At 38.0% G+C, this 15,100-nt stretch overlaps 1 protein-coding gene across 7 annotated transcripts in view; it reads left to right on the top strand.

Moving 5' to 3' along the window:
* LOC308585315 (uncharacterized protein) overlaps window positions 1-15,100 on the top strand; it is a 472,994-nt gene that overhangs the window by 241,928 nt on the left and 215,966 nt on the right. For 6 of the 7 annotated variants that reach the window (XR_014007225.1, XR_014007226.1, XR_014007227.1 and 3 more), the window contains one exon: window positions 11,907-12,000. The gene's annotated coding sequence lies outside the window, so the exon portion shown is untranslated. Of the gene's footprint in view, window positions 1-1,166; window positions 1,219-11,906; window positions 12,001-15,100 lie in introns of all 7 variants that reach the window. The other variant, XR_014007231.1, reaches the window with a different exon arrangement.

Raw genomic sequence — 15,100 nt, 5'->3', positions numbered from 1 at the left:
TAGTGCTGTATAAATGGTGATGTTTAATGTCCGAATGCTTATAATCTAAACAGTGACATAAGACAAAGAAAGAAAGAAAAAGAGGGAAAGTATGACAATACACCATTAAAAAAGGTAGGAGAGGCAATATTACCCATCCTACACAAAAGTAAGCCCCACTGAGTTCAATGGGATTTATTCCTAAGTAAGTATACATAGGATTGACTCCTGAATGTACTTGATCTCAATAGGTAAAATGATACAGACATAACTCATCCCAAAAAAAATGGATTTTGCATAGAAACATAGGATATAAATGCTTAAAAAATAATGCACACATTTGAAAATAAAATAATACAGTACTAATAAATTATGGTTTTGAAAGAAGAGAAATTAAAAGACACTAAGGTAGCAGAAAGCAAAAAAGACAAATACAAAGGAGACACAGAATAAATAGAGTTAGGATGACAACAAAATCTTAAAATGCTCAAGGCTTATTAATAAACTTGTCACCTGAAAAAAATCAATTTTTACAGAACACACAGGTGGGAGAAATGTAAGTTAGCTGCTCAGTTGTATAATGGCTAAAACTGTAATTTATGCAGCTCTGGAAGCGAGCTTTATCTTTTCTCCATAGGTAGTAAGACAAGGAGGTGTACAGGAGGTTGGGGCTCCTGAGCTTTTAATGGTTGTTTTGTAGAAAAAAATTGAACAGATACAGCTTTCCATACCTTTGCATGATCAATGGCATCTGCCCAATCCCACCCCCTTAGTGATCTTCTTCACTTTTTCAACTATTTGACTACTGACCCAGCTTTGAAGGTATAAGCTCCACTGATGGTGGTTGCCTACTTATTTTGAAATGGTTTCTCTACCTTTAACACTTTTCATTGCATAGCCTTTCAGTTATCAAGAGAAAGCTTCACCTGTTGAACTTGTCTGTCATAATGCAGATGTTAAAAATGTCAGTGCCATGGTGCTTTGTTTAAAAATATATATCTGAATACCTGTAAAACAAGCTATGGGACTCCTGAAGGTGTGCATGAAATTGCAATCGGCACCGTCAACTTTTTAACTAGTGTAAACTTATGCCATTTAAGAGAAACTTAACATGAATAAATTTCACCAAGACAAACTATTGCAGAGACAGAATTATTTCACCTCCTCACCTGTATTTTTAATTGCAGAGAAATATGAAGAGGCTAAACACCTGTAGCTCACTAGGTTCTCTTAGCACAGGTATGTAAAGGAAAGTTGGAGATATACTATGTGAGTTGTATACAAGACAGCTAATGTGGTAGAGTAGATAGAATATTGGGTTGGGAAGTCTCGTGTTCAATTGCCCACCCAGCTATGACGGCTCACTCAGAGTGCCCCTAGACTAGTCACTGTTGCTAACCTGTAGAGCAGGTGTGAGAAAACCCAGGCTCTCCGGAAGTTGTTGAAGTACAACTCCCATCATCCCTGACCATTGGCCATAATTGCTGGGGCTGAAGGGGGTTGTAGTTCAGCCAATCGAAAGGGCCAAATGCTTCTTATTCCCACTGTAGAGGATGAAATGGAGGTACAGTATATGCTGCTTTGACCTCCCTCGAGGAAGGACAGGACAACAATGTAAGTACAGTGGTACCTCGAGTTAAGAACTTAATTCGTTCTGGAGGTCCGTTCTTAACCTGAAACTGTTCTTAACCTGAAGCACCACTTTAGCTAATGGGGCCTCCCACCGCACAATTTCTGTTCTCATCCTGAAGCAAAGTTATTAACCCGAGGTACTATTTCTGGGTTAGCGGAGTCTGTAACCTGAAGCGTATGTAACCTGAGGTACCACTGTAATAAAAAGTTTAGGATAATTTGTCAGCTGAAGTACAGTGGGCTCACCACTTATGTGAGGGTCCAGTTCTGGGGGTCCACATGCAAAGACAAAATTGCATAAAGCCAAGAGCCTCTGAAATTGCTACTCCTGCATGACCATCCCTATCTGTCCAAGTGGGCCTTGCCTTCTACCTTGCTTCCCTTGTACCTCCTCCCCAGAGCCCAGTAAGCAAGGCGGAGGGCTGCAGGTTCCACCTCTTTTTGTTTATTTCTTTATTTGGCCAAGAGCCTCAGGTCACAATTGTGTAAGTAAATTACTTGTGATGGCTCACTGTATTATAAAGGGAGAGGTGTCTCATGACTGTGTTGATGCAATACAACTGGTTCAGTTCTGCAACTGTTGGCTGTTTTCTAAGAGGTAATTAGGAATTCCCATGCAATCTTGAAATGGATCCAATGGTGAGTAGAAGGCTTTGGTGAGACTAACAAAACAGAATTTGATAGCAGGTTTTCAGGAGTGAACTGAAGGTGTGGGAACTATGCCATTACACAAAGCACAGAGAGGTTGTATTAAACATACAATAGTTTAGATGAAAATAGATTATGCTACTCAAGTACAGAGCTGAATGTTTTAAACAAAATAGGTAAGGAGAGGAGAGGAGAGGAGAGGATATGGAAGTCCTCTTGCACCAGTGGATCTGTGCTGGTACAGCATTGGCTACAACCCTATAGATGCAGGGACATAAATTGTGAAAACATCCTCAATTATGGTTTTCAATACTGCCTCATTCCCCCCCCCCCGGCATAATTTTAAACTGAGAGGTCTGGATCAAGGGATGGGGAGAAATCTGCCTAGCTTTGTATTTTAATGCAAGCATATTCACATTTCTCACCATGCAAAAACAGAACACAGATATCCTGTGTTGTTGTACTCTTGGGGAGGGGAATTGGAGAACTATATCACAAACTTCAGAGAACTACGAATTTAGAAGTGTAGTTCTCCAGCCCCCCAAAATGTGCATAAAAGTAGACGTATTAGTGGAAAACATAGTGGAAAAATAAATAAAAATATTAGTGAAAATGACATACAAAATGTACTACATTATGAATATTTCTTGCAAAAATGTTTATATTAAGAGAAACACACTGAAAAGTTGATGAATTTCATGACTTTTATTTTTTAAAAAATTGCAAGCTGATGAGACAATGACACAAGCTTCCTGGATTCCAGAAAGTATATCCAGTCAACCCTATGCTAAAATAGAATACTTTTTCTGGTCTTCTGTATGCAGGATGAATTTTATTTTTGTAAAGGCATTTGAACACACAACCCTCTACCTGCATGCTGAAGTGGTGCAGTCCAGGAAAGCTATTGCCACTTATTTCAGCTGCATGTATAAATTAGTTGAGTTAGAACTATTTTGAGATGACTTGCTGAGAAATGGTTTGATAGAAAGTGGTCAGTTAACTGTAGCACTATGTTTTTCATGTAAAACTTGGCTCTTTGTTCCTCAGATAAATGAGTACAACTGTGTATGTACAAGAGGAGTGAGGGGCACTGCTTTGATTTCTGTTGAGCTAGTCAACATGTTCCCAAAAATTTAAATATTTAAAAGGTGTAGGATTTTTACCCAGCAGGAATTAACTTGGAAAGGACACTTTCTCTATATACTGATATGTAATGCCTGAGTAAATCATCTTGAAACTGCTTTGAGTACAGCAGTGAATTTGAGTGGGAAGACATTACATTTTCCATATAAAAGAATTATTGAACTGCAACACAAGATTAGTGCTGTGAATGTTTGATTCAACTATTAAATCATTTCAATCGGAAGGATGAATGTATAATATTTCAAGCCAAATCTCTAAAGAAACACACAGACAATCTTGCTATCTTGAAATTTTATCTACCAGATAAAATACCGTCCTATATCAAAGGTATTTTTAAGCTAAATTAAAATCGCATGGCTTGTAGCATCAAGCTTCCTTTGCAATTTGAGGGTGTATGTAAGCTTATTAAAGGTTTTGCCTTTAGAAAACCAAAAGGAACACCTGACTTTAGATGCTAACATACACATTTCATTGGTGATTTGGATTATTTTGCCTAGCTAAGCTAGTGACCAATATGTTTGGCTTGTGTTAAAATGCCACATATCACATAATAAGATTAAAATGGCAGTATATCATCAATATATGATAATTATTTCATTAGTTACTAAGTAGGAATGTTAAAGTCATTAGATTAATGAAAAATGCAAGGTTTGCCCTGCCATCATGTGGTTCCAGGGATGCTAACCCAAGGACCATAGGACACATCAGATCTTTCTCTCAGAATGTAAAGAGGGAGGTTCTAAGGTGCACCCCCTCTCTGCCACCACGGAAACTTGTACGCCCCTTGCTATACCAACATCAAAAGCTCTAACATTATTACAGTGGTTCAGTCTCTCCTCTCTGGGAACTTTGGGAATTGCAGCTCTGTGGGGGCATGAGAGGCCTCTTAACAACTCTCAGTGCTCTTAATACACTACAGTTCCAAGGAATCTTTAACAAATGAGTCTTTAAAGTGGTATAAAATTGGGGGCAATGGTGACTCAGAAATGGATCAGGATATTTTTCAAATGCACAGAAACAGATATGAGGCAAATCTGGGGGCCTCTGCACACTCCTAATGTATGTTCTTATTGTGATGGCATGGCAGACAATATGCCGACTTTTTGCCACTTTAATTCATTGTCCCCCGGTGCACATGAATCCTGGATAACATAAACAAAATAGAGTACACCCTTGCTCCCACCTGCCGAATCAGCCCAGCACAGTGTGAGACGAGGTAAATGAACCACCTTGTAGGTTTTAATACGTTTTAAATAATTAAATTTGCTGTTTCTGAGTAACACTATGCTCTCTCTGCTTCAAACTGTGCTGCAGATTTGAAGCAGCTCTGCATAAAACAAAGCTCTGTGCTTTCCAGTCATTATAAATCTATAATGAAATGACTAGAGCTTCTTCCTTTTGACCAAAGCAGATAAAATTTACAGGCACAGATGCTCCTCGAGAGTGGATTAAGCCTGCCAAATTGCAAACAAATATTTCCAGGGGCTTTGGTAGGGGAAATGAAAGAGATTCACTTCCCTCCATAATTCATATTTGGGCAGTACCTTTATTAGAATGTGAACATGGTTCATACAGGCTAGTTGAATAGTGCTTTTCTTTCCTGGCAAAATTCTATTGCGTCTCATGGAATGATAGTACTTGCGTCTGATGTAGTATTGACATGACCTATTTTTTTTCTTTAGTAGTAATGTTGGCTTAAATTTTTTTATAATACACCATCAACCCTCATTATATGCAATATGACATTCTTTAATTTCATTCGTTCATTCCCCCTATCATAGCAAATGTGAAAAAGTTCAGTTCAATATAAATGTCTTTCATACTAGGCTCTCCTTCTTAAAGCTCCATATGTAGGTTTACTTTCTTGGTGGAAGGGGTGGAAGTGTGTGTGTGTGTGTGTGCGCGTGCGTGCGTGCGCACGCATGTGTGTGTAGCAGGGACCAAATCTGTTTTTATTTTAAAAGTCAGGCCTCATAATGGCAAATCTACTAATTTGTTCTGCCACAGAATGATTTGGGCATGTGCTTTTTAATATTCTTATTCTTGAGTTGTATTGCCTGTAAATAAATCATGATCACCAACAAACTTATTTCTTTAAGAGCTAAGATTTCTGACAATCCCTTTATTCTGAAATATAAATTATTCATTGCAAGCAGCCACAGTTGGTATTGATCAGAAATGTTTTGCGACTTGTTAATCCATAAAATACCTCATGAATGTTGCTTATATGTGGAGTGGGTTATCCTTTTATTTTCTCCCATCCTTTCTGCTTATATGATTCTTAAGTCATTCATTAATAATGTCACATTTATTAACTGGGTTGCATAACTTTTTCCCTTTTAAGATGATGTTATAATGAACTGGTTCAGTGATGCGTAATATCTTGTCAACAGAATGCTTGTTAAGATTCTGTTCATAAAATGTCACAATTTTAAAGCCTCCTTTATTATTTATTTATTTATTTATTTATTTATTTATTCATTCATTCATTCATTCATTCATTCATTCATTCACCGCCCTTCATCCGAGGATCACAGGGTGATTTGCAGTATAGAAACACTGGAATATAAGGCATACATTTATCCTGCTAAGTCACATAGCACATTTTAAATGTCTGTGGTCTGATAGAATTAATATTTAGGAGATGTAGACTGACTTTTTTTTTTAAATGTAGCTTCCCTCAGCTAGGTGACCTCCACACATACACATGCAAAAGTAAGCTGTCTAGCTCACTTGGAACTGAAATGCTACAGAAAAGACATGGATAACAATAACACTTTCACAAAACAATCCGTTGGCAATTTGTCTACTTTAAAATACTTGAATTACTGATGAAGGAGTGGCTGTGAAGGATGAATACAGCTATCGGTGGGCTATTTGGAGATTCTTGATAACATTCATGACTAACTTGGGCTAGAGCATGGGCATTGTTTTAATATATTGGAGGAATATAATTACACTTTCTTTGGAAACCTTAATAATGTGACTTGTGCTTTTGCACCTCAGTTATCTAAAATGATTTATTGTGTTTATTAATCCCTTTTTACACAAGAAGTGTCTTAAAGAAATTTACAAAAATTGTAATAATACAAAATAGTACAAATATTAAAACCAAGTAAACAAAAAGTGAAGAACACATCCATATATGTAAAAGGCAAGTACCACTGTCAATATGGGAAATATGAGCACCAGCCTTTGTAACTAAGATAGAGGATGTCCTTCCGCTCCCCCTTTTTAGTTGCTCTGCAGAGCTATTCCTGTGTAGAGAGCCCATTGATTTCAGTGGGTAGTGGATAATGTTGCAAAGCTACAGAATGTCCTAATCATATTTAGATTGTAATGAATGGGATTTTCTCCTGAGTACTTATGGTTATCTCTGAGATGAAATCTAGCTTTTTCAGCTGGTGAGGATCCTAACAGTCCTCCCTTTTCAATATGTGCGAGTGATGAATTACTTTCAGGCTTCTCTATAACCTGCAGGAGGAGCCTGATGGCTGTATGAATAACAGAGGAAAGAAAAAGGAGTGTGGCTTCTCCTGGTAGTAAAAAGTAAAGGTAAAGGGACCCCTGACCATTAGGTCCAGTCGTGACCGACTCTGGGGTTGCACACTCATCTCGCTCTATAGGCCGAGGGAGCCAGCATTTGTCCACAGACAGCTTCCAGGTCATGTGGCCAGCATGACTAAGCCGCTTCTGGCGAACCAGAGCAGCACACGGAAATGCTGTTTACCTTCCCGCCAGAGCAGTTCTCTTTATCTAATTGCACTTTGACGTGCTTTTGACCTGCTAGGTTGGCAGGAGCAGGGACCGAGCAACAGGAGCTTACCCTGTCACAGGGATTCGAACCTCCAACCTTCTGGTCGGCAAGTCCTAGGCTCTGTGGTTTAACCCACAGTGCCACCCGCATCCCTCTCCTGGTAGTAAGTTTACATAAATATGAAGTGGTGGTTGGAGTGTAGGACTAGAACCTGGGAAGACCAGGGTTCTAATCCCCACTCAGCAATGAAGCTCACTGGATGCCCTTGGGCCAATCACTGCCTTTCAGCCTAATCCACCTCACTGGGTTGTTGTGGGGATTAAAGGAGGAGGGGGAGAACCATGTATGCAGCCTTGAGCTCCTTGGAGAAAAGGGGGGCAAAATGCAATAAATAAAATATATTACAAATCAAAGATGAGAGAGTGCAGAGTAACTCGGAAACATCAGCATTTTTTAACACAGATACAAGGTAAATCTTGGGGCCTCCAACGCTTAACATTTGTACAGTATATCGCTTTCTGAAACAGTTCAGATCTAATTGTAATCCTTTCAATAATTCTGTATGGTAAGTTAGCATTATATCCTTATTATCCCACATACTGCAGACGTGGAGGGGAATTGAGGTAGTTTGCCTAAGGTCATCCAGCTGAGCTCATGGCGGAAGCAAGATTCAAACCCGGACATCAATATTCATAGTTCAGTCTCTTGGCCACTATGCTACATTATTAAAAAGCAACCCCAACAAATGCCTTTAAACTACACTGTTCTTTTTTAAAAATGTGTATCATAAATTATGAATCAATGTAAGCAAAATCACACTAGAGCATTACAATGTAGATAAAATGTATGCATTATCACACACTTTTTTGTTTCAAAACAAAATAGAATTTGACAATTATTCTATAAATCTGATTGTTTTCTCCTCTGATGAAGTACATAAGTTTCACTAACATTATTATATTCCTAATAATTTCAAACCATTCTACAATTAATGGTGTTTAACTTTGCTTCCACACTTTAGCAATAGTTACCTTTACTGCTCATTTTTTAGACTTTGTGTTTTTTGTTTGAATGGCATGCTCTCAGTGACTGTGGTTAACGCTTAAAGTGTCATTCTTCATGATATCATCAATATATTTTTATTTCAGAACTGTAGCATTGATCACATGTGTTTGCATCTATACAACTCCCAAGCACTCTCAAGTAAAGGATGGTGCCTTTTAACACATCTACTGTTCCTTAGTCTTTTATTTCATTTCATCCTTCCTTGTATGCAGCAGCAGTGTGTAAGACAAGTAGTTACAGTAGCACAGAAGAGAGGATTAAGTGATTACTTGGCATTTGAAAATTGCATGTCTGTTTAAGGGCTCTTACAAGTATTTAGAAGAATGTATTCTCACTGTGGTATACTTGGCTTCCTGACAAATTTGCTCCCTAAGCTGAGGACAGCATCAGCATCCTACCAGAATAAAACAAACAGGCACCAGCATACTTCTAAATGACATACCCTAATGGAGAAGAGTACGCACACTGTTGGCTTGAAACTAATTACAGAAATTGATCTGCTGTGGGTTCTTGGTGTTGTTCTTTTTAAGAGAGCATAATATGTAAATGTAACACAGTTAATTCATATGACTTATTTGGGGAAACTAGTCCAGATTTTTTTTTAAGTTCACAAATATAAGCACCATCAATAATCTATATTATTTAACTTCTTTAATTAATTAATTATGCTTTTAGCATATTAAATGGCTATACTTGTTATCAGGATCATTGCATTGTTGCCTTTTTGAGATAATAAAATTGATTTTAAAAAGGTACCACACATGGTTGGTTAGAAAGCCTAGATTTTCCAGAGCACCTCTACTCTTAATTCCTAGCCCCACCAATTAAACTGGAATTTGGCCCCTAACAATAAATTAAGTATTACTTTTATTTGAATTGACACAGGAGTACAGCCCCATCCAGAATGTAGGGTGAATGTTTCAAGTACTATGCTGTACTGTGTAAGCAACCAATTCTTATTTTTTTAGAATGCACATATTCTAAATTCTCTGTAGAGGAGGGGTGAGGAATCTGATGCTCTCCAAATGCTACTGGGACTCCATCATCCCTAATCATTGGGCTTGTTGGCTGGAGCTGACGGGAGTAGAAGTGTAACAACCTCTGGAGGGCTAAGTACCCATCCCTCAGTAGAAGCTGAGAGTTTATCCGTTCCTTAACAGAATACATGCACCCATGGGTATTTTTCTTCACAGCATACCTTTTAAAAATATAATCAAATTAACGAGTTAAAAATGAAAATTGTGCATAGATATCACAAGTGTATGTATATGTATTTATATTTAAAGTTAAGCCAGTATGTTTAAGTTACATATGGATCTATGGTTAATTAAGAACAATTAACAGTGTTTTTTCCAATAACTTCAATCTATCATAGCCTACAAAACAGACTGATAACAATGCAGTAACTAAAGGTCTTATCAAACTTCAGTATTTTTTAAAAAAATATCATTTCATTTTAATTATGTATTCCAGTTAATCATTATATCCATTTAGATCACTAGATCTTCTTCAATCCTTCTGATCATCATTGTTTTCTTTTTCTCCAAAACATTAATTTATCCATTTTCCAGTTTAATTAAATCGGCCTATCAGTTCATCAACATTGCTAATATCCCCACCCTAATTCAATCATTAACCTAAAAATATTCGTATTCTTGCAGAGTTATGGATTCAGCTGAATGGGAATATAATATCCATTAAGCTAATTCATCCTAATTTTCAATTAGTCTCTTCCATTTTATCAGAAACACTACCAGCTCAGAGAACTCTATTCCTGTAACGTAAAAAATAATAAAAATAATATCAAATCCTGAATTTTCCATTCAATTAAATCAGTGTTCAGAACAATACTGTGCATGTGTACTCAGAAGTCCCAAGAACTCTCAGGTAAACGTGCTTGGGATTGTACTCCTAGACTTCCTTTGGCAGTTCAGCTGCTGCTAATCCTTGGAGCTCACTCATCTTTTCTTCTTTGCACTCTTGCTTTGAAAATGTACTGTAGACCACAGTAGTTTTCAAATGCTACTTTTCACATGGAAAAGGTTACTATTGCTGTCACCTCTCTGTCTGCATAGATGCAAACATTTATTTTATGAAGAAATAATCCATGTGGCTGGCATAGGAAAGGTAGGGTCAAGTAGATATTGGATGCTGGGATTTAGATTGACATGTTAACTTTGAAATAAAGCTTCTGAAATTCAAGCCAAGAAGGATGTTAATGAAAATAAACAGACCTCCAGACTATCACCAAAAAGATACAGACTTGCAACTTCTGTGGGGATTTGGTTCTGGAGATTGCATATCAAGCTGAAATTGTGTATAGCCAGAACAACCCCAGAACTGACTCCTGCAACCACCCCTATCTTTCTGGATCTGGCATACCAAGCAGGTGCCCGCCCCCTTCCTAGCAAGGTAGAGAGCTTTTAAGCTCTCCGCCTCACTTACCAGGCTCTGGGAGGCTATCATACCAGCTCTGAAAGCCTCCCAGACCTTGGTAAGGGAGGCGGAGAGCTTAAAAGCTCTTTCCACAGTGGGAAAACCTAGCACGGAGTTAACTTTTAAGGGAAGGTTTTTGTGTGGCTCTACAGGAGGAGACTTGCCAATAGATTGGCCCAATTCACAGGATTTGTTTTGCCTGCTCTGCATTGGCATGTAGATGAATCATCTAGTGATAGAAGCATGGTAAATAGAATAATTTGGTCACATTTTTGGTAGGTAGGTGTGTGAATTCACTAGGCAGGGTTAAGCTTTGGTGTTCACTCTTAGTCTCCTTGAGGAGTTTAGTCCCAAAACTTGCCTTCAAGGCTGTGAAACATGTTGACAAGGTAAGGATCAACTTCGAGGCTAACCTGTACACAGTGGTACCTCGTTCCGGAGGTCCGTTCTTAACCTGAAACTGTTCTTAACCTGAAGCACCACTTTAGCTAATGGGGCCTCCTGCTGCGCCACCACAACACGATTTCTGTTCTCATCCTGAAGCAAAGTTCTTAACTCGAGGTACTATTTCTGGGTTAGCGGAGTCTGTAACCTGAAGCGTATGTAACCCGAGGTACCACTGTACTACGTGCTTGGAGTTGCAGCAGTCAGATTTCTGGACATATTATCACCTATACATATTCATTTTTAGAGATTCATTAAATGATCTCATTCAGCACACTTTATTTGTGTTTTATTTCTCTGTCATGGTCACAAACAAAAATCTGACGAGCTAGATCCAATAATCTAAATCTTGCTTTAAATGACTGCTGGATAGCTGCTTGAATTGTATGAAAGGCTAAGCTATTGTTTATATAAAAGTATCTAACTTTTAGTCTGAAAGAAATTATACTACTCTAGCTTGGCAGGTTGCTTGTTAAGAGCAAAACCATACATGGTTAATCTAACTAATCCTCTCATTAGCCTTTCTGCAATTATGGGGGGCAAAGTAAACTCTCTGATTGTGATTGACATCTGTTTGGTTTGGCTTTAAGTTGAGCCACCTTAAGCCTGTATTATAAAATGTAAGCCTTAATGAAATCTTTTTTTAATTATTATTTTTTAATTGGAATATCTTTCTCTCTTTTCAATTTGTATTTTTATGTGAATATGAAATTTATCTAAACATAAGAAAAGTGTCAAGCTCATGCAAAATTTGAGAGGATAAGCTGTGTTCATACTACAGAATTCTGGGTTTCTGTTGCAGGAGATTCCTGTCACCTTTCTAGTGTGAAAAGTCAACCACCATCCTTCTCATAACATCACAGCTTTTGATTAATAATGCATGCAGAGTTCACTGGGTGAGTAAATACTCTATATGCATATATGGTGTTTGCACTTGTTTTATGCAGTATTGTTTCTGAATGATTGAGCCTGAAGTATAAAATGCAAAATATTTCTGGAACCAGTGATGGGACTCAAAGGAGAATGAGTTTTCAGAGTGCAAACAGCGGGTGCAATCCACTGTTAAGGCCCATTGATTTCTGTAGAATTAAAATAAGTGTTCAACTCTCTTCCATTGGAAACAGTTGGACTTCTTAGAGTTGAATGTGCTTAACTTTGGTTAGACTATGGAGTTTTGCCCACTGCACAGCCTGCTATCCATCAAGCCAGAAGTCCTCCTTCCAGTCGTTGTAAGGCAGCCATCAAGGGCTCAATAGGCAACCAGTGGCAGGTAGCAAAAATGGGAGGGTTATCAAGCCCCTTGTGGATAATGTTGTGCGGGGCTGGTATACCTTAAATGAATTTATGGTTCCAGTGCATAAGTGGGGGGCAAGCAGTATATTTCCAAGGCTAAGCCTGGAGCTGTAAGTGGTTCAGGAAGCTTTTTGTCTGCTTTTTGTCTGCTGCTACTATCATTTTCCAATGTCAAATCAATTTCAATAACCAAGTTTTATGCAAAACTTAAAATAATCCATTTCTAAGCCTGTGTTGGCTTTGTATGCCAATGAAAGCAGAACATTGGCATATGTGCTCAAAATAATCTCAATTTGAAGCATGAGAAAGAATGAAAACTGGAAACTTTTGTATTTTTATCCTGTTAATGTGAATTTCAGTGACATCACTAAAGTCTTTCAGTCTTTCTGGTAACCTACTTCTCCAAAGAAGAGTGGTGAAGTCTGATACAACCAGGTTAATTTGCTGGACACATCTGAAAATGGGCAGAGGAGCATTGTTTAATAGGAACTAGGGTAGACAGAAGGAGCAGAGGAGCATTGTTTAATAGGAACTAGGGTAGACAGAAGGTATGACAGGAAAGAGAATGAATCAAGTACCAAATGACTGGTCTGAGCCCTCCAACACATTTTTTAGAATGATGGGAAAAGGCAGCAAAAGCAGATGCAGCCTGTTGCATATTTTATCCAAAAGATAATCCACTATACAGTTCATCGTAACAATTATCTATATTTGGAACCAAGAAAGGAGATTCCAGCTAAACATTAGGAATAACTTTCTAACAGAAAGTGCTGTTCAATGGACTACCTCAGAAAGGACTACTTTCATTAGATGTCTTTAAACAGAGGTTGAATGACCATTGGTCAGGAATTCTTTAGTTGTCATTTCTGAATTGTGGGGGATTGGATCAGATTATCTTTTGGGTCCCTTTCAATGTCACCTTTCACACTAGTATTGTTTAAACAAAGAAAATCCCTGGACTTACTGAAATATATTTATTGGTCACAAGGAAAACTGAGAACCTGGAGAGAACCATAGATTAATAGATAGTGGTTGAAGGCAAGAAGTAATATTTGGAACAATCATCTGGATTAATCAGTCTGAAAGTGTCTCTTTCTGCAGAAAGATTTACCAGTTTAGCTCGATAAGATATCTATTTTCTGGCTAGCCTCAAAGGGGGGATGCAAGTTCCTATGGGAAAGCTTTCTTAGGATGAATTAAATAACGGTTGGAAGCACTGTCACACAGGCCCATCTTGAAATTGTGGGCAGGTTTGTAATCTGATATTGATTGCTGATCGCACTTCATTGAAGTGTATCTATCTCAAAAAGTCTGTCTGGTGTAGTGGTTAGCTATGAAACTCACTGGGTGAGATCTTGAGCCAGTCATTGTTTCTTAGCACTAGCCTACTTCACAGGGTTGTTGTGAGGAAAAGATGGGAAGGGGAGAACCATGTACACAACCTTGATTCCTCTTGGAAGAAAGGTGGGGTAAAAATATAATTATAAATAATACATAAATAAATAAGCTCAATTGTCTGACTGCCTATTCAACTTGAAGTTCATGTCTTACTCGTTAGCGATGGAACCCAACTTTGAAAGGTTCACATCAGTAACACTGCAGTGAGCAATGATGAAAGATAATGGAGTAAAGAAATTCTTTTCCATATACTGTGATGGGAGAAAAGAGGAGTAAAATGTCACCTCTTGAAAGTGGAGAATAAAAGCTTCATGTCATATAAACCTTACAGATATATCTCCTTCTCCGTAGAAGAGTATCAGTGGAGACATAAAGATAAAAAGTTTTGAAAGATCTTGTCATCCTTGCTCTTAGGTTGTCAAATGTAACTTTCAAAGGCAGGCTGCCAAGCCATGTGCCATAGGTTGTTCAGGGGAGGGTGGGGGGGCGTGATCATACACAGATCGCCACAATCCAAAGGCTCTTATAAAGCAGATATTTCTCTTGAAGTAGTGGGCATGTTGTTTCAGCAGATCCTTTTGCTGAACTGGAAGCTTAATAAATAGATTGTGGTCTAGTAAGGAGACCTGCTCATTTAAAGACCGTGTGTGTGTGTATGTGTTTATTACTCCTCGTTTCCTGACCTACAATGTATTAGTGATGCCACAAAAGGGCATTTTTGCTCAAATGTTGGAACCCTAAACTTTATTGTGAAGACTAAACTCTGCTGCCAATTCTTTTCTTGATTGCTTTGCATTTTCTGCTGGTGGGAGCATGGGATACTTCCTGTTATATGCCCTCTACGTCCACAGTTTAGGAAGTTTTGCAAATCAAAAGTGTGTGTCTGTAGAAGAAATCATACAGTTCCTATTACTATTCTGAGTATACCAGTCCCATTTACTTATTTGCTGACTCAGACATAGTGTGATAAGCTGGAAGTTGAGTAATGAAGCTAGAAGAACTTTCTTCAGCATTTATCCAACTTCCATAGTCTACATTCCATATATTCAAAGAACACATACAAATGTTAGGACATCACACAATTTAAGGGCAGAGGCTACAGATAAACATGCTTTCCTGCTGACTTAATTTCACAGAGTGTCTGGGATGTCTGTTCATTTATGTTTCTAGGTCAGAAAGTTTGCAAGTGAGTAAAATTTTAAATTAGACCCAGTTTAATATAATATTTAAGAAAGTTTAAAGGGACTAGCTCCACAGGTTCTCAAATGTTTTGTATGAGAAGGCATTCCCATATTGCCTCAAAAT

The sequence above is a fragment of the Podarcis bocagei genome (genome assembly GCF_964188305.1).
Source record: "Podarcis bocagei genome assembly, chromosome: 4".
In the NCBI taxonomy this organism is placed as follows: domain Eukaryota; kingdom Metazoa; phylum Chordata; class Lepidosauria; order Squamata; family Lacertidae; genus Podarcis; species Podarcis bocagei.
The sequence above is the reverse complement of the archived record's forward strand: the minus strand, read 5'-3'. Positions and strand labels throughout refer to the sequence as shown.